Below are 21,305 nucleotides of genomic sequence, written 5' to 3'. Positions count from 1 at the left end.
GTGCAAAGGACCCCATTAAAAGAAAGACCTTTGTCCACTTATGCTCTTTCCCTCTCTTTTTCTCTCTTTACCACCGTTCCCCTGGAGCAGACAGGACTTTTCCGGTCTCTATCTTCTCTTCTGTCCTCTCACGGTCTCTGTGTCTCCTTACCTCTTTTCTCTCTCCTTCCCCCTCCCTCCCCTTTCTAATAAAACTTCCACTTAAGCTCTGTCTGCCTGGCTTGTTTGTCCCTCCACCTCGGTCACCCTTGCCTACCATGGAATCCACCATAGACCCCCCCAGGCATGAGTGCTGAAACATTGTAGAGAATTTTATATATCTTCGATTTTGTCCATATTCTTTAGTTCCAGAGGTAAGACAATTGTTTGTGGCATACACATAAAACTTAATAAGCTGCTACTTAGGGGTGAATGTATAGCCATGACCCCCCCCCCAAGTAACCTTATTTCTATAGTTATAGTTCAGAAACAAGTCACGGTGCTCCCCTGTAACAACCAAACTCTTGTCAATTATGCTGTTATTTTCTAATGCTCAAAGACAGAATTAAACACATTAACAGGGACCAAGACCACCAAGATGATTTCAGGCAAGGAGGCATTAGGCTTGGCTCTGTGTTCAGTAACTTGGTCAGGGATCCACAGAACAAAATATGAAGCAGTAAATGGGTATTTCATCCCACCCTTCATCCTTTGCTTTCTGCTGCCACAGAAGACTGGGTAAGCTCCCTGGATATCTCTTCAAATCCTCCCCTTCCTGCTGAAGCCCAATAGACCAGTAGAGAAAGACCTGAGTTACTTCCCAACTGCATTACTCAAATACCTTCCCTCCTGCTCAGCCTGACTTCATTTCCCCACACAGTCTCATCAGATAAACTTTTCTAAATTATAGCCCTGGCTAGTTTATTGCATGACCCCACCGAAAGCTCTTAACCTCCTCCGGTCCAACTCACAGGATACTCAAGAAGCCTGGATGTTGATAGGGGTGAGTTTCAGGCAGTGAAGCAGCTTTGCCCTCATGCAGTACAGTCCTCAGAGATGCATGCATTTCTCAAGTCGATATAAGGCGCTATGCTAATTATTCTAATTAAGATCAAGATTAGCAGTTCAAGGATTTGAGACAAAGGATGGCGTTCTTTTTGTGTGTGTGTGTTGATGTTCATTGCTAGTCCTAATCAACTGTTTGTCCACAGCTGTAGTTCAGAAACTGGCTGCGTCAATCTCCTCCTATCCCTTTCTACATTCCAACAAACCCTTGGTCCCTGCCAAATTAACCTGAGTAGCCCCAAAGGCACTTTGCGGTTTCCACCCCCTATCCTTCCTAATGCCAACTACTTTGAGTAAATCATTACCCCAGTCCTGCCCAAATGTCCGTTCGCTTACCTATTGCCTTTTCTTTGAAAGCCCTCCCGTGTGAAGCAGTGTGTTGATCACCTCTCTCCCCTCCTCAGCTGAACCACTCACCACCCAGACTCTTTTCTCAGTCTACCATAAGCCCCATTACACACTTGCACTCACGAAATTACTTCACGTCCTCCCTCTCCCTTTCCTTCCCTCCTTCCCTCACATCCTCACCCCCTGGCTTGGTCCTCACTGCCAGCCTCCACAGTATTAAGCAGTACTCCACCTTTAGTGGCAGAGCAGTTGGAAGATCTCAGTACCCCTCTTCTCCTTTTAGTCACACCTCGCCTCTAATTTAGCCTGTGGAATTACCTTCTACAGTCCAGGAGGACTCAGCATGATGTGGCTATGACTACTTTAAGGTGAAGAAAGGTGCTATGAGATTAGTGATCCTTGAAAGAGGTTTTGCTAAGTGCAATGAGCTCTACAAAAAAGGAAAAGATTTGCTGGAATTCCATTTCTCTGTCAGGGACAGAGAAAGTACAATAGCAGTCACCTGAAGCAGCTGGGGAGGTAAACAGGGAATTGTTTAATGGGGAGAGTTCGACACAGGAAGACAACAGAGTTCTGGAAAAAGATAGTAACAAAGATGACACAATAAATGTGCTTAATGCTAACGAACTGTGTACATAAACATGATTAAAGTGACAAACTTTGTCATGAGTATTTTATCACACAAACAAATGTAAATTAATGATTCAAAAATACAGAACAGAGACTTTGAGGCAAAGCTAACATGGTGATCTCCGTGAACGTGTGTCTAGAGATACCTCACTAGTGGGCTAAATGCTCTCCTGTGATTTCCCAACCCTAAGTATTTGCTCTGCATCGACCTTTGTTCTTTCTCATTCTTGGCTTTGGCTTATTCTAAGCTGCTCTGTGGCCTAGCTGTAAATGTTCCTTTAAAATCAAGTATTTAAGCATTTGGGAGCCAAGAGTTGCTAAACAAATATATTTCACCAAAGTATTGCTTCCTACTGACAAGCCTGCTGTTTGATTTTCCCACCTCTGTGGACCTCATGTCCCATAGACTCAACCTCAGGTTCTCTCTGAGTAAAGAGCCTTTTCCACCTTTGAGACAGATGGAAACAAATCTTCTCCATCATCTGCCCTTATGTCACAGAGGCACTATCAGGCAGTTTGGAAGCACAGGCCCTTGGTACCTACAAAGGTAGAGCCCTAATGCCTCCTCAGGGATCCTGCTGCCATGGCCACTGGATTTATTTACCATATAGCTCCCAAGGCTTTTCACTGTTATTCCTCTTTGCCATTAAACAATGCTTCCTTTGTTCCCTGACTCCCTGAAAAGCATAGACACTGTTATATCTTCCCAGTCCCTACAGTAACTTTGACTGTGTGCCCCACACTTAGATATAATCAATCGTCAAGGTATGACTTATTAGGAATCATACTATCATGGAGAGGGGGCTTAGTTTTTAAATTGACCACAAAACCTCTTTAAACACAAATATATCACTTTTTCTTCTGTTGAGTTCTGACAGACTTTATGTATGCAGTTATGAGAATACACTGAGTTCCATGGAGAGCCATTCAGGGGCGTGACATAGAGACGTCATGTACTACACATTTGATCATGCCTGCTCACTCTGTCCACAAATGATGTCTCCTGAGTACCATTCTTTAGTCCCATGATTCACAAACATCCTCAGTGAGATAGTGCACCATGAAACTCCTAAACTTTGGCTCATATTATTGACCACTGTTGTGAAAATGGAGTGCATGCCACCTGCCTAAATCTCCCCAAACTGAAATCCATTGTGATAACTCATCGTCCAATGAAAGGAAATGCATTATGCATTATTGCATTATGGTAACTCATTGGAATGTCATTGTCCAGTGAAAGGAAATGGAGTGGTTTCCTTAGAGAAGCTTCTCTGAGCTGGAGCATGATGGGTGTAATATGAGCCCATTTCTTCCTGTGGCATCAAAAAGTTTAGTCTTGGTTGGGGGCGGCAGTGGGAGGGGAGGGTGTAGAGAGCTCAGTGGTTAAGAGCACTGGCTGCTCTTCCAGAGGTTCTGAGTTTAATTCCCAGCACCCACATGGTGGCTCACATTCAATTGTAATAGGATCTGATGCCCTCTTCTGGTGTGCAAGCATACATACAGGCAGAACACTGTATATACAATAAACAGATCTTAAAAACAAAAACAAAAAAAAAAAAAACAAAGAAAGAAAGGAAGGAAAAAAGAAAGAAAGAAAGAAAGAAAGAAAGAAAGAAAGAAAGAAAAGAAAAGAAAAAATAGCTAAGCGGGAGCACATCAGAGGAGCACAAAAGTCAGCCTGAAGAGGCTTCCAGTGGCCAAGGCTGGGTTAATTAGAGCAATAACAGAAACAACTGAACACCGGATTATCACCCAGCATTTACATAATTACCCATGAGCTCATACTGTTGTAAATAGATAGGGAAGGAACGAAAGAAGGTGAATTCCATTAGTAAATCTTTCTCTTCCAGGAGGATAAAAGCTAATTCCCCACATACCTCCTCCCTCTTCAGTAGGGATAGTGGCCTGTTTCCAAAGAATGTAATTTGTGAAAAGAAGCACCAGCCAGCCTGGACTTCACAACAAAGAAATCTGGCAAGCAACGAGGAGATTTACATCACCACACAAACATGCTGGGCACCTATACTCCAGAAGGGCTTCGAGAGGAGTTGCTTCTTTCTAGAACTTTCTAATCACAGGAAAAAGATCAGGTATCCCCAAATCAGGAAATTTTTCTACAGAAGACCTACCCAGCTCAATGCATTACATCCAAGTCACAGAAACCAGGACAGACTCCCAGATGTGACAGTTTAACATAATGCTGTGTCCCAGCTTGGGTCACGGGACAGAGCATTGCTGAAACAAAACAAAACAAAAACCGGTGAAATCTAGAATCTGGAATTCAGTTATTAGTGATGTTTCCAGGGTCAGCTCCCTTGTTTGTTTGTTCAAGTCACCTTGTGTTTTTTTCCCACTTAAAGAGCATAAATCCAGAGCTTCCCGACAAAACGAAAGTGCTATACTCTAAGCTTCACTCTTGGAAGCTTGGGCTGGACAGATACACACTAGCCTCTGACCTGTCCTTAGACCCTGTCCTTACAGAATTGTCATGGGGCAGTATAACTCTGTGGGGGAGTATGGGCGCTCTACCACGGTCACAGTCTTGCTGTGAGTCTAAAGTAATTCAAAGGTTTTTTTCTTTCTTTCTTCTTCTTCTTTTTAAAATGATTGTAAAGAAAATATTTAGAAGTAAATATTAGAAGTAAAAATTTAGAAGTAAAAACTGGCTCTACTTCAACTTTTTTACCATGGACTGAAGGGACCAGAACCTCACACAGCCCCCTGCTTTAGCAGGCTACAGAAAACACCCAGGCCTCTGACTAAGCACATGTTGCTGAATTTCCAGCCTTCTGACCTTGCTGGGCCTGCCCTGGTCACTAAGAGCTCAGATAGCCTCCATGTAGCAAAGAACCAATCAGTAGTTAGCTTGCAGGCTCTGCTTTATGGCACAGCGATGTACAGAGTATAGCAAGAGCCCTAGAAGAGCCTATAGGGCATAGCAACCAGTTACCCAGTCAACATAGGACAGGTCATCCAAGCCCAGAAGTGCACCAATCCTGAGACTGTTGCTACTCTTAGACACTCCCCTTGCTTTACCCAATAAATTCCCCTGCCTCTCCCCCTACCCACCATGTCTGAGGGATAAAAGACCTGAGTTAAGGCAGTTAACTTGTTGGGTTTTGTTGTTGTTGTTGTTCAGGGTTTTTTTTGTTGTTATTTTGTTTTGTTTTGTTGTTGGTGGTGGTGGTTTTTCGAAACAGGGTTTCTCTGTGGCTTTGGAGCCTGTCCTGGAATTAGCTCTGTAGACCAGGCTGGCCTACAACTCACAAAGATCCGCCTGCCTCTGCCTCCCGAGTGTTGGGACTAAAGGCAACTTGTTAAATAATAAAAGACTCTTTGCTTTTGCAGTGGGACAGGTCTCTTGGTGATTTGGGGATTCAGAATTTGGGCACAACGTAGACCAAAACCAGATTCGTGCCCCATGCTCTTTAAGGTTGAGGCATAGCTTGGTGGTAGAGCTTATGACCAGCATGCACAAAACTTCAGGTTCTACCTGTTACGGTGGAAGTTCCACCACAACCCCCCTCCCCTATTTCTTTCCAAACTACATGGCATCTCAGAAAGCCCTTCAAATGATGACCCCTCCCCAGAGATGCTCAAGACCACTCCCACAGGGTATTTAAACTGCCTCCCAGAAAATAGACCTGTGGTTTTTCTGGTCTCCCTTTCCCGCTCCTCTCTGGGAGACTGGAAAGCCATCCAGGAGCACTGTAACCATTAAATGTGGGCTTTTTCTAATTCAGTTTGATTTGATCTGATTTGGATTGCTGCATCAATGGAGAGACTTATCAGAGTAGAGAAACGCTTTACTGTCCAGAACACCGGTGGCATCCTCTCATGATGGGAGCTTTAGGCCTTTATTTACTAAGGCTTCCTGGATGAGTAAGAGTGGGAAGGACACTTCTTCCTAGATGAGTAGGGGTGGGGAAGACACTTGAAATTTACTTGTAAGGATGGCCATCAGAATCCCGTGCCAAAGCCAGCAAATAACAGAAGTGTGTCTTATTTTTTCTTTTTTAATTCTAATGTTTACTAGAAAATAGCACTAGCAAAAAAGACAAAGGAGGAAAGGAGGCAAGGAAGGACTGGGTAGCTAATTAATGTTTGAATAGTGAATAGTCCAGCAACTGATTTAAAATGGACAACTCAAACAGAGACACAGTAAGTTAACAACTCTTTCTTATCAGCAATATACTGGCCATGTGGACTGGCACTTGGAAGGCAGAGGCAGGCAGATCTCCATGAATTCAAGACCAGCCAGGTCTAAATAGAGTGACCCTGTCTCCAAATATATATATATATATATATATGTATATATATATATATATATCAAGAAAACATTGAAATGAGGAAACTCTTTATGCTAGAAGATTTCTAACATAATTATCCAAAGAAATTAGTGCAAACAAGCTGAGCTTTTGGTGTTTGACGAAAAATTACCAATGTTGAAATTTCAGGGTTTTGCTTGTCTGCTACAACAAAGTGAGAGACACTTGCTAAATGTGCTAGAGACAGTCCCATACGATTTCTACCAAGTCCTCACTCATTATCTTCTCAGGGGGAAAGGAAGAACCAAGAGAATCTTGAGATGTGCCCACGAAGTTCACAGTGACTCAACAGTAATGCAATAAGAAAGAGATACAGGAATGTTGTGTTTCTTCATGTTCCCAGAGATGGAAGATTTTTAAATCATCATCATCATCATCATTATTATCTGCCAATGAAGAGATAGAGAGATAGCCTGGGTCCAAAGCACAGGAAAATGATAGTGTCTACCAAACACCACATTGATACATAGAAAAATAAGCGTATACTCTAGGAATCTGCTTACAATCTGACAACAGTCAATATGCTTGTATAAAGCCATGCTTTCTTTGGACAGCTTCTGTTTCCACTGTCTAATTTCACTTGACACACTCCAAAGAAGTGGAGCCAAGGGCAAGAAATCAGCTTTTTAGTTTATTTTTCCAGCTAGAAACAGATGCACACACGAAAACAATCATTTCTCTGCAGCTAATGATCTGCAGTTAAGGCTCAGGCATCGTTACATGCAGACACTCTGAAGCCTCCTATTTAGTGAGGGCATTTCTTTATTTAACTTTAGACACTCCTAAGTTGAACATTACATACTGTCTTCTTAAAAAAAAAAAAAATCAACCTTCTCAAAATTAAGGTTTTCTTGGCTATAGATGAATCAAAAACTAAGTTTCTTTTTCTTAGGGTTATCTTTTTGCCATTTGATTCAAAAGTGAAAATGGTATCTATTTCAATATTGTATATTATTATTATCAAGAGACTCTGATAGAAGAGTAAGCACTCTTAGCTACGAATCATTTCTCCAGCCCCTTCATGGTTTTGTTTCATTAATTGATTTTTATCCCTCCCTCACTCAGAAAGAGAGTTCCAGAATGTCTTCTAAAAGTTCGAGAGTTCAGGCCAGTGAGATGACTCAGCTGGAGAAAGTACTTGCTCCCAAGTCTGGAGGACTAAGTTCTGTCTCAGAACATGCGTGGTAGAAGGAAAGAGTCTACTCTTACAAATTGCCTTCTGACCATCTCACACACAAGCCATGGCAAGTGCCTGCACACATGAGCACAAGCACAGAGTAAATACATGAAAAAATGTGTTTACATACATAGTATTGTCTTCTTGCACTGTGGGCTCACTGGGGACACACCCCTTCCTTGCACTAGGATAAGCAGTTAACCCAGCAGCGCTTACCATCCTCTCCACGTCACAAGAACAAGCACACAGCATCCAGTTACTAGAACTTGATCAGCAATCTAAAACATCTGCTTGGAAAGGCTCCTAAGTTTTGCTCTTTTCTTCAAATATATACATTTTTTAAAAATGTATTTACTTTTGTTTTATGTGCATTGGTGTTTTGCCTGCAGATAAATCCATGTGAGTATCAGATCCTGGAGTAACAGACAGTGGGTACTGGATTTGAACCCAGGTCCTTTGGGAGAATAGGCATTGCCCTTAACCGATAAGCCATCTTTCCAGTCCCTCAAATGTGTATTTTAACCCTTTTCTTTTTCATATAAATTTTAGAAGAAACTTTTAAGATTTTATTTGTTTGTTTTCCAAAAAAAGGTTTCTCTGTGTAGCAGCTCTGGCTGTCCTGGAACTTGCCCTGTAGACCAGGCTGGCCTAGAACTCAGATATCTACCTCCTGAGTGTTGGGGGTAAGGGCCTTCTCTACCATGCCTGATTGAAACTAGAAGACTGGAGCAGGTGCTATAGGAAATAACTGCAGAGTGAAATAATATGACAAGGTCAATTCAATGCCTGGAAAGAAGGAAGAATGAAAATTGCCCTTTTTTGGTTCAGGAAATCACCTGGGAAGGGAATTGAAAAAAAAAAAAAAAAAAAAAAAAAAAAAAAAAAACAGAGGTAGGAAAAGTCCCTGGGGGATTGCCTTTCTTTGTCCTGCTCCCTACCTGGAAACCTGGAAAGACTCTGACATACTTTTCAAATATAAGTGTCATGGTAAGACAAAAAGTATTTGCTAAGGTTTTTTGTTGTTGGTTGTTTTGCTTTGTGTGTGTGTGCTTTAAACCTTCTTCGTCCATTAAATTAGGAAGTAGCAATTTCAGAATACCGATAGTTATAATAGTATAGACCCAGAATGCCTATGGTTAACTGTTAACTTAGCCATTGGCTGTGAACCAGGGCTAAAGAGATGGAGCCAGTGCGACACACACACACACACACAGTCTTCATGGGTCATTGAAATGGGTGGGTGTGCAAAGGAGCTGGGAATAGCAGCCAGCTTGCTAGGGAGGAACACAGAAGAGGGGAAGGCCACCGGCTAACGCCACGTTTGGCTGGTTCTCAGCAGCAAGAAGAGACCATCAAACCTGTAGTAATTGCTCTGCTAAGCACAGAACAAACCCATAGGCAAGTTCATGGAAGGCAAGACTTTACCATCTTAGGGAGACCAGATACCCCTCCCTAATGTTAAGGTACTGGAATAGTGGGGGGTGTGGTGCTGGGAAAGACATTAAGAGGGAGTTTGGGCTTTGAGTACAACCTAGGAGGAGAGACAGTGTCACCCCTGCACTGGAAACATAAATGGCTTCAATTACACGGACATTTGCAGTCACTCAGCACATGCAGTGAGTTTCAAGAGGGTATCTGTTGGCTCCTAAGGCTAATGTAGTGATGTAATCGCCTGAAGAAAGTGGCTTGAGTTCCTGAAGCTTTTGAGTCCCATTTTCTCAAGGCCAGGTGTTTCATCCCTGGGTCTGTCAAGAAACTACTTTCCTCTGAAAGTCTGAAGCTGAGTCAGTTACTGAGCTTTGAACCAACAAAGTCTGGCTGATACAAAATATATAATCCCGATTTTATAAATGCACGTGAGAACACTGGCATATGTATACACACACACACACACACACACACACACACACACACACACACACACCAGAGGGAGAAAGAGAGAGCATTAATAATAAACACATGTAGGAAATAAGATTGCAAAAACACTGTTGCTTTGTATTATGTTTTGAAATTTTATCTTCTCCACACTTCTTCCCAGTGCTGAGAATCAAACACCTAGGGCTTCACACTGGTAGACAAGTGCTGGACCATTGAGCCACACCCTAGCCTATGTTTCTGAGTTTTCTATTCTTCATAGGAGCTTATATATTTGGAATAGTATATATAGAAAAATAATGCTCAAAGGCAAGTTAGGCCCTTCCCCAAATGATGTGACAGACTTTAATAATTCCCCATGGAAGTCCTCACTATCCTGGGGGACTGGATGGGAGGTGGGTAGGGGGGACCAGTGGGGGGTTTGGGAGAATGGGAGGGAGAGGGAATGGGGGCATTGATATGTAAAATAGTTTCTAAATTTTAAAAAATTATTTAAAAAATTAAAATAATATGCCATAGGACTTTGTCTTATAAGTTTAGTAAGTGGACCCTCTAACTTTGCCCAGGACAGGCTGTGTGGCCTTCTTTAAGTCTCTCAGCCTCTCTGAACCTTGTTTCTTCATCTATGAAATAAAAAAACTAAATTCCCCATGATATCACCAACTGTAGCCACACCCTAGTTCAGACTCCGCCTCTCAACATTTCTCAGATACACACGCATGACTGGACATGCTCCAATTATCCCAGCAGAACTCTTAACTCCAGAAAATGTTCACACAAACGTGACAGGTGTTGTTTGCTTTGCTTCTGAGCGATATTTAACATTGCTTTGATGTTTTCCATCTTGCTTTTCAAACCATCTCTGTGAAAAGGAACACAATAAAACCCATCAGTGCTTAACACCAAAAAGGAAGGAGAGCCAACATGGAACACTGCCCTCTGTAGCAGGAGCTCAGACAGTGATATTGGGACAGTGCCCTGGCAGCAAGGAACAGGAAGAGGAAAGATCCTTCATACTTTATTCAACAGGGATTTGTGGCTTAAAAACAAAACTTTATCCATAGGAGTGGGAGATGAAATGAAGGCTAGGGCTCAATGTAATTACTCAGCATGCATGAGGGTCTGGATTCAATCCCCAGCACCTCAGAGAGAGAAGGCTCCTGAAAGCATGGAGGGGGAGACACTGGCTACTCACCATGAATAGTTACCAAGCCCAGGAGGCACTGTGGAGGAGGGGTGGTATCCTCCACAAGCACTGTCTGTTCGGGTGGGTACCACTGAAGCCTGGGAAAGCTGATGCACACAAAAGGGACACAGCAGGGTTGCTAGTGACTAAACAAGTGATGTTCACATCTGTTCATCCATGATCTCATCAGAGTCATTTCCCAGATATATTTCTCTTTCTTTTCTGTTCTTGTATTTGCTTCTTGCTACTTCCTCTGGGAACTGTGGGCTTTCCCAGTAATCCATGTCTGAAGGTTTCCCCTGGCTTCTTAAATACAAACTCCCCATGTGTCAGAGGGATGAGCCATGTGAAACCTGAGCTCTCATCTGAAGAGGCACCTAACTCATCCTCTAAAGAAAACAGAAACTCACACTCCTTTTAATCTGTGTTGTGAAGACCCACCACCATTTATTCTGTTTGCCCTGATTTCTAGTAAGGGAAAAATAGAACGGGATTGAACTGGGTAATTCAATTCTAACAAAACTGGGTTCTCTAAACACTAGAAAAAGAGAGAGAGGGAACTAAAATTAAAATTTGAACATACAAAAAAAAAAATACAATTAAGCACACTGGCAGCCTTGGCAAGCACACCAACGGGAGTGAAGGGACTCAACTGTGTGGGAGTCAAGTCCAGGCCAAAGAAAACAGGAACACAGGCTGCAAGATGAGATCTGAGGAGACCAAGTGAGTCACCAGTGCAGGGGAAACCAGAACAGAAAAGAACCCAAGAAGTAGCCATGCCACCAAAAATAAATAATAATTAATTTTTTAAAAAAATAAGAGAAAAACAAAAACCCTGAGAACAGAAGCCACGACATCTAAAGAAGAAAACGACAGAGTCCCTTCTTCAGAACTGCAGACAAGACCTCAGTAGAAGGTGAGACTGTCAGGCAAAGAGAAACAGATATGGCTCCTTGCCCAGTTTAATGCTAACGGAGGGAAGATGGAGATACTGGGCAGTAGAGATTGAGGACTTTGCCCAAGAACCTCAGAAGGGTTTGTCCACAAGAGAGCAAATCATTCCTCTCAGTCCAATAGAGTGTGCTCTGTCTTTTTGGTGCTCAGGGTTTTGATCCCTGAGCAGGAAAAAGTTTTTCTAATATGAAGTAAGGAAGCAGGAGGTGACCCAGGAAAAATAAAGGTCCCCCATATTTTAAACAAAGCAGCTGATGGTGGCTTTGGTGGCCCTGAGGGGAGGAAACGTTCCCTAATCACAGGCTGTGTTGCAGTCACTGCCCACCAGCTAGTCTCACCAGAAATATAGCATCTTCCCAGTTGCTTCAAGTTATAAGTGTCATTTTAGTTAAGTGACTCCAAGGGTCATCTGTTTTTATGCTTCACTTTCAAATCTTGGCCATGATGAGTAAAAACTGCAAACCCCTTTAATAAATCAACAATGCTCAGCACAACTACTTTGAGATGGGTATGCTGTGGTGACTGTTTTTTTAAAAATGGTCGTTTATATTCCGGTGCCAGTAGGGACTTCTGGGAGTGAATCTGATAAGCTTGGGAGACAATGGTTCCCTTGAGCAGTTGAGAGGAAGTTGTTCTGACCCGATTGCTTCCTGTGAACAGAGACCTTTTCCTGACAAAGCAGCTTCATAGTTACAGACACAAGTCCAAGATACCGCCCCCCCCCTTTCCAACCACCCCCCAAAAATGGTGAATGGTTGAGGAGGAGAAGAGGTCATGGTACAACTTCCTCCATTTCAAGAGTCGGATCTTTAGACTTTTTTCCTGGGGAGCTTGAATGGAAGAGAAAAGGCCAGGACCAGGAAGCAAGCAAGCAAAGGATGCCCAGGGTTTTGAGTATTGGGTTGGTTTTCATTGTTGTTGTTCTATCATGAAAAAGACATTGGTCAGTAGGAGACCCACAAAGTGTTATCTGGGTACGAGTCCTAATACAGATAGGAGTACATGATGTGCAGGAATTCACATCTCTTCCACTGTGCTGAGGATGGAAGGGGGCATGTGGAGTGGGCTGTAGCATGCAGGGGCCAGCTGCCTACCACTAAGCTGCACAGGCAGCCCACCTATATCAGGTAAAAGGGCCAAGTTCTCAGGAAGAGCAAGTGTATGGAAAGATGAGACCCTTTCTCTCCCCTGCTGTAGAGGAGCTTTCTGGTGAGAACATAGTGCACTTTACTGGGGGCTGTGGGGGATAGTAGCTGCACCATGGTGACCGGGGCCTGTCCTAGTTGGTGTTTCTATTGCTGCAATAAAACACCATGACCAAGAGCAAGCTGGGGATGAAAGGGTTTACTTAGCTTACGCTTCATATTTCTGCAAGAGCAGGCAGGGCTTTAAAAAACCTCTCACCCAACTTTCCAGCCCTCATTTAAAAAAAAAAAAAAAACAAAAACTTGTTTTCTTTTGTTCTGTTTTTCTCTTTTCTTTTTCTTTCTCTCTCTCTTTATTTCTTTCTTTGTTTTGCTTTTTGGAGACAAAGTCTCACTATGAGGCTTTGGCTGTTCTAGAACTCACTATGCAGACCAGGCAGGCTGGCTTTGAACTCACAGAGATCTGCCTGCCTCTGCCTCCTGAGTGCTGGGCTTACATTTTTTTTTTAATCTTTGAGAGCAGCTAGCTTGCGCCATGGGGTAGCTACAGGGATGCAGACTCCCAGGCACAGGGAAAAGATGCTGCAGAGCCAGACAGTAAAATGCAGACATTGGTCTGGTACTAACTACTCAAAGACAGAAAGGAGAGACATTTATTTTAGATGTGTACCCACTCATAATCAAGTGTTACCTGTTGCTGCTTCAAACTCAGAAGCAGGCAGTGTGCAGTACTGCTTAATAAAAGCAGTTGGGATACTTCCTTAGGAGTGGAAAGTAGAAGCCCTTCTTACATATTGCAAACCATTTAGAGAAACTTACTGAAAGAGATTTTCAGGCAAGCCACCAGCTAACAAAGAGCACAGGCTTGGGAAATGGATGGGGAAAAATCCAAAACCGGGTACTCACTGGCCACAGCTGAATCCTTACAAGTTGGAGGTAGCCAGACTTCAAGCAAAGACTGAAATATATGTATAGAGAGTGGTTTGTTTTGTCAAACAACCTATAATAAAAGAAAACGAAGACCTGATACAGTAGAGTCTCTCTGGATTTAGCAGCTAAGCCTTCTGTGTACCCACCAGAAGCCGCTGGAAACAATGCCTTAGATAAGAGCATCTTAGTCGATGAATGGCCTGCCTTCCCCCAAACCAGCAGGGGTCAGGTTTAAGACTGCCTCTACTCTACCACCAACCATCTGTTTCGGTTGCTCTCAGGATCTGCGTAAGGCTAAAGATGGACAGGAGTAGAAACCAGTGTACCAGTGTAGTCCAATGTTTGTATGAAAAAGTGAGTTTAGACAAGCAGTGTGGCTGTCATGACTTTCCTACGAAACTAGCCAATGGTAAACAGACTGGTTGTCTTAAATTTTTGAAGTTTATTGGAAATGAATTTCCACAAGTATTTCTTTCTGGACAGCTAACCCAGAATCAGTGGGAAGAAATGGAACAAAACACTTACCAATACCTACTTCAGTTGTGATCTTGGAACACAGTGAGTAAGAAGATCTTCTAGAAGCTAGGGATGGGGACTACAGGGTGAGAAACAAAGGCACCCCTCCTTCCATGTTCCTGCTCCTTGAGATTGGGCATCAACCATTCCCCCTTTTCCAGAGGGGCATTTCTGTTTTAGTCCCCCTGTTCCTGTGCTATTGTAATATGGGAAGGGAAGGAGGAGACTTCTGTAACTCTGGGTCACTAGATAAGGGAGGCCAACTTTGAACTGAGTGGAGATGACTGCCCATCGCTTAGAGCCTAGACTGAGATTCTCTGACTGGGACTCTGGGTTATTATTCCTCAGAGAGGGCAGCAGACATAAACTTACAGGAATAGGTGGCCTAAGAACCAGACTCTAACAAAAAACAAAAACAAAAATACAACAACAAAAAAACCCAAAAACTTTTGTTTGTGTCTTTATTTTTCAGATTGTAATTAGAATATATTCACCACTACCACCTTCCTCCCTTCAAACCCTCCCGTGTGGCCCTCTCTACTCCCCTTCAAGTCTGTGTCCTTTTTTTTTTATGGTTATTCCATATATATATAATGTATGTATCCATGTATACACACACACACACTCACACACACATCCCTAAATATAACCTGTTGAATCCTTATAATGCTTCATATTTATATGTTTTCAGGGCTGATCATTTGGCACTGGACAACTAATTGGTGGGCTCTTCCCTGGGGAAGGCATCTCTCTTGCCCCAAGCTTTCCTCAGTTGCCTGCAGCTCTTTGTGTAGGACTGAGGCCTCATGGGCCTTTCCTTGTTCAGTTTGCCGTGTCCATTGGTGTTATTCTTGTTTGGCTCACATCTGGATGGCCATATTAGTAATATGGCCTGTGGCTGTTATAATCTTTCAGGCCCCTCTTCTGAAATGTTCCCTGAGCCTCAGGTGTGTTATAAATGTATCCGTTAGGGCTGGGCTCCACAACTCTGAGTTTTGATTGGTTGTGATTTTCTGTCATGGTGTCCATTTGTTCCAAAGAGAAAGTTTCTTGATGAAAAGAAAAGACAACACTTATCTGTGAGTATAAGGAATTATGCTGAGTTACTAAATTAGTTCTTGTAGATTCTCCTCCAATAACCATGATGCCACTATCATTCAGTAGTTAGATTTCCAGGACTAGACATGATTGTCCTCTTGTTGAATGCATCGTAATTCCAGTTAGTGAGTTGTTGGTTACCTCTACTTTACCCAAAGGGTTACTGTACCATCCTGCCATGTGGTCCATAGGTATCATAGCTGGGTAGGACTGCTGGTGGCCTCCCTCCTTTGGAAGCTTGTATGAAATCTTGTTCTATGAAAGTTACCCCTCAGGGAGGGGCATTCAGATCAGTTAAAGCTCAAGAGCCTCTGCACCCTCTGTCTGAATTGCATAGTGTCTTCAGCAATAGGGATTTACCTTAGAGGATAATCAAGGACACACTGGATAGGATGTATGTTCTGGAAGTCTTTTAGCCCTGGCCAACAAACCAAAAGAGGGCTTCTAATATGTGGCAGGGTTTTTTATTTTGTTTTTTGTTGCTGGTGTTGTTTGTTTGTTTGATGGTCTTTGGATCTTGAAGGCAGCACCATCAGATAAGATTCATTAAAACTGTGTATGTCCATTTATATCTGAATTATGTGTGTTATACTTTATTAAAGGCAAATAGTTAATAGTATGATTCCTGTGGCTTTTCAGCCATCCATATTGTTATTTTACCTGCCTCCCTCCTTCGGCTATATTTGCCTCCTCTCCCCCCTTTGCCATTTCTCCTATCAGATCACTAGTATCCTGCTATGCCCCCATATCCTACTCCCTTCCTCCCTAAGGAGCCCCACCTTTTCCCATTTCCATGATCAGATCTCTTATGCCCCCGCTAATCTCCTCTGTATTGCTCCTCAAACCCCCTATCCTGGCAATGGTGCCAGTTTTTTACTTTCCTGGTTTCTGGAGTTTCTAGAGGCCATGCACTCACATCTGGAGATGGGGAGCAAGAGCCTCCAATAAGAGAGAATATGCAACATTTGTCTTTCTGGGCCTGGATTATCTCTTGCATTATGACCTTTTCTAATTCCATCCATTTGTCTGCAAACTTCCTGATTTCATTTCTTTTTTAAAACCACTGAATACTATTCCATTATGTGTGCACTGTGTTTTCATTATTCATTTGTAGGTTGTAGGACATTTAGGTTGTTTCCATTTCCTAGCTATTGTGAGCAGGGCAGCAATAAACATGACTGAGCAAGTATGTGTTACATATGTTGTCAAGTCCTTTGGACATATGCCAGGGAGTGGTGTAGCTGGGTTATATGTGGACTTATTTTTAGCTTTTTGAGGGTTCTCCACACTCATTTCCCCTCCCCCACATCCCTTTCGGCTATGTTGTCAGCCGTTTCCTGGATCTTTGCCATTCTGACCATTCTGACTGGGGTAAAATGAAACCTCAAGTGTGAGATTTACATTTCCCTAATTTCTGGGAACATGAACATGTTTTTTGAGATATTTCTTAGCCATTTTTTTTCTTCTTTTGAGGATTCTCTAATTGGGCCCCAGGCCCGTTTTTCAAAAGGGCCATTTGTGGCTTTATTTTATTTTATTTTTTTTTTGACTTTTTTTTTTTTAGTTCATTTCATATTCTAGATATTGACTTTGTTTTTTGAATTCATTGGGTATTCTAGATATTAAAGTTCTGTGAGAAGCACAGCTGGCAATGGCACCCTCCCATCTTGTAGGATCCCTCTTCACCCAGCTGATTGTTTCTTTACCTGTGCAGAACCGTTTTTGTTTTTATTTTTTATTTTTATTTTATTTTAAAGTGCCACTAGTAAATTGTCCTTAAGTCTTGAGCAAATGGGAGTCCTATTCAGGATGTCCTTTCCTACACCTTTACCTTGTAGGGCACTGCCTATATTTTCTTCTGGAAGTTTCAGTGATCCACATTTCTGGTTTAGGTCTTCGATCCATTAGGAATTAGTTTTTATACAGGGAGATAGACACTAGTCTATTTTCATTCTTCTGCATGTGGACATACAGTGACTTCCCAAAACAATTTAGTGAAAGTGTTTTTGTTTTCCAGCATATGTTTTTGGCATCTTTGTAAAATAATGAATGGCTGAAGTTATGTACTCATGTTTGGGTCTTTGATTTTGTTACATTGGTCTACAGGTCTGTTTTTGTGTCAACATCATATTGTTTTTATTACTATGGCTCTGCAATACATCTAAGACCTAGAGTGTAGTCTCCCCTGCCCCCAGTCATTGCTCTTTTTTTCTCAGGATTGTTTTGGCTATCCAGGATCTTTGCAGTAACATTTTTAATATTTACCTAGATCGTGGCCATCTAAAACAAAGGCTATCTTTCCCAAACTCCTTTGAATTAAGTACAGTATTTTCCTAGCCTGTGGTGAGATGCTGACCAGAAGAAGGTAGACATTTTTGGAAGTAATCTCAAGGGGACAAGACAGGTTTCTCTGTCCATATCTTCTTTGTGGTAACTGGCCTGCAAACACAATGAATGGGACTGACTCATATTCCATACGAGAAGTAGGCTCTTAAGTAGAGGCCACCAGAGAAGCTTGGGTCTCTTATTCTACAGAGCGCTGTATAAATACATTCTGAACATCTAGACTTGACTGAAATACGGCTAATCCAAACTGAGCTGTACAAATGTATGTGATAATATACACATCAAACTGAAAGAAATATCCATGTATCCATTACTGTTCTCACAATAGTGACAAAATGGATAACAAAGCAACTCAAGGCAGGAAGTTCCTCTTGGCTCACAGTTTATGTATATTATGGGCTGGTGTTGTAAAGCCATGGTAGAATGGTAGCTTAGTCCGCACAAGGCCTTAAGTTTAAATCTCAAACACACACACACACACGCACACACACACACACACACACACACACACACACACACACACACTTAGAGAACACTTGAGGAAATGAATTTGGTTGACATGTCTATGCCTATGAGATAGACAAGATCATACTCACTTGGAAAGATTGATCTGGACCTAGAAATTATAAGTTGGAACTGGACAGAAATTTGGTCACATAAATAGGTTCTAATGTGGTGGCTTGATTACAGTTTTAGAGGATTAGTCCGTTATCATCACAGTGGGAAGCAGTCAGGTATGGTGCTGGAGCAGTAGCTGAGACCTTTACATCCTGATCAATACATAGCACGCAGAAAGAGAGAGAGAGAGACAGCCTGGTATGGGCTTTTGAAACCTCAAAGCCAACCCCAGTGACACCTCCTCCAACATGACACACATCTTCCAACAAGGATACACTTCCCAGTCCTTCATCAACTGGGGACTAAGCAAACAAATATATAAGTGTGTGAATGACATTCTCATTCAAACCCCACAAATGGAAATGAAATCTCATCTCTAAAATTGCAGAAGGAACAAAGCATGAAAGACAAGACTCTAGGAGGGAAATTAAGAGTGGAGGGCATTCAGAAGGCAAGTTCCTGTTAGCATCACAACCCTACTGCAAACCCTAACTGAATTGCAAGAAACAAAGTAGAAGGGACAACCCAAGCATCTTTATCAAACCAAGTACCGAGGTTTGAGAACATCATTTACCTTAAATTCCCCAGTGTAGAGGTAAGCTTGAGGTTTTCATGTCCCTATGGCAACAGGAAGACCTTGACCATGCTTCTAATTACCTTCCACCTTTTAAACAACTATGGTCTGAGCACAGGAGATGGGGGAAGGACCCTGGAGGCTCAGGAACACTTTGGCTGCATGCCAATAAGCAGATCATGTTGGTTGTACTATTAGTAACTCAGCAGCTACTCGTGGCTCAAACCCAAATAAGCTCTGGTCTCTCTGAGCCCCTTGAATCCTCACCAGCACAGAGGCTCCTGGGGCCTGTCTTCTTCCCAGCAGGGAGCAAACAGCGACTCCAACATCATCTGTGTGACTTTTTCCAATCTTAGCTCTTACCACTCAGACTAAACATTCACAAATGCGTCACTGGGAGATCCTTGCTCTTCCCATCTGCCCCTAACTACTACCCCGGAGCATTCACTGCCGAATCCCAGGGAGTCATTTTGTTCTCAAGATTCCTTGTCTGTCATCATCCCAAAGTGGTCAAGTTAGCTTACTACAGTTTTCTTTATTTATTTAATTTTATATGCACAGTTTTATTTAGTTTATTTAGTTTCAGTGTGAGGATGTCAGATCCTCTGGAGTTACAGACAGTTGTGAGCTGCCATGTGTGTCCTGGGAATTGAAGCCCGGTCTTCTAGAAGAGCAGCCAGTGCTCTTAACCATTTTTCCAGCCCCTCCCCCACATTAAAACTTTGTTTTATGTGTGTATGTTTTGGTGTTTTGTCTACATATGTCTGTAGATAACATGCATAGTTACAGTTGTGAGTCACCATGTGGTTGCTGGGAATTGAACCAGGATCCTCTGGAAGAGTCAGTGCTCTTAACCATTGAGCCATCTCTTTAGCCCCTACATTTTTTTGAATGCTAGCAAAAGATGAGACTCACAGGCCAGGAAGGAGGGACTCTCTGTCACTCACAGGACAGCAAACAGCATGTGCTTCATGTTCCTGCCATTTGAGTCCCCACAGGTCTGATGGGTGTGGTGTGTAGCAGCCAGAGGGAATTTTGCACGGTCTTGGTCTGCAAGCCCGGAGAGACTCTGAGCACAGCAAATGCCAGCCACTCAGAGCGACTGCTGGACCTGCAAACCTTTGTCTTGAAAGGAAACTTATCTTGGTGAAAGGGAGCAAACAAACCTGCCCTCTGCTCTAGCGACAGACTCTCTCCTCTTCCAAGGTTGTTCTCTATACAAACAGCCATAAAAGCAAATCCCAAGGGTAGAGTCATTCTCTCCGAGCTGTGTGAGCTGTGGTCTGTGCGGCTATGAGCTCCACAGAGAACTGTCTCCCAGGAAGTAGACTCATGCAATCTTCTTCCTTCTCAGAAACTCCTTTTATTTCTTGTTTTACATGCTTTGTTTCTTTTTGAGATATAATTTACTCCACTCACATTATTTTTAATAAATTAATATCCCATAATGACAGGTGGCTATTTTTAAACCCATAAGCTTAAAATGCTGCCCCAGCCTGCCATGACCTCAAAGTATTGCAAGGGAGAAAGAGCAAAGCCTGTTTCATGGACAAGAAGAAATAAAAAACATCACTTCATTCTGCCTGCATTATAAATCTTTATGAAATATACTTTTGAAAAATATCAATGGGATCATTATTTCCCTAAATAGTGCCATCATGGTGAAAGGAACAGACATATTCAAACTTCCCCAAGTAAGGAACTAACTCATCCTGAGAGTTCCTTTCCATCCCAGCATCACAAGGGAGACCTTGAGTTTAAGGCCAGCCTGAGCTATGCAATAAGGCACTAGTAAGGGAAACAAAAACTAGGACAGGAGGGAAGGAGGGGGGTGGGGACAGAGGGAGGGGAGAGGGAGGGAGGGTGAGGGGAAAGAAAGAGAGGAAGAAGGAAGGAAGGAGTCATAAAGAAATTTTTCCCCTGCTTAAGTATTTGCATCTAAATCCTTACCTTGACTTCCGACTCACATCTAAAATCTTACCCCCCTACCCCCCCACCCCCCTACCCCTCCTCCATCCTACAGTCACTAATTCAATTGGGACTTTTATGATTTCATCCCTATACTGATTCTGCATTGTCCCGTGTGGGTTCTCTCCCATCAGGCTCCTGCAATCCATCTTCTAACATTCCTGTTATAATCTCCTTTCTTACCAAACAAATATGATTATACCCTTCCCTGTGTCTCTGATTTCCCACTAGCTGCCCTATAACGTCAAGCTCTCTTGCCTGGGTACAGTCTCCTTTGAGATGTAAGTCTGTTCCAATTTCATTTCCCTCCCACTTCCCACCACAACCCTAAACTCAAACCACAGGGATCCTCTCACTATCTTTTCAAATCTCCCCGTCTCTGCACATTTTGTTCTCTTCGCCTGAAATGCCCTTTCTTCCTCTCTGTGCATAGCAAAATCCCATCTGCTTTCAGGCCTTTTCAGAGTCCAGCCACCCCACTTGCTACAGTGTATATTTCTGTATATCCATCCCTGTGCTTGCCCCTCCCACAGGCTCAACTGAGTGTGTGTTTCATAGCCAGTCTTTC

Source organism: Phodopus roborovskii, unplaced genomic scaffold (assembly GCF_943737965.1).
Source record: "Phodopus roborovskii unplaced genomic scaffold, PHOROB, whole genome shotgun sequence".
Classification (NCBI taxonomy): Eukaryota; Metazoa; Chordata; class Mammalia; order Rodentia; family Cricetidae; genus Phodopus; species Phodopus roborovskii.
Note: the sequence above shows the minus strand (reverse complement) of the source record.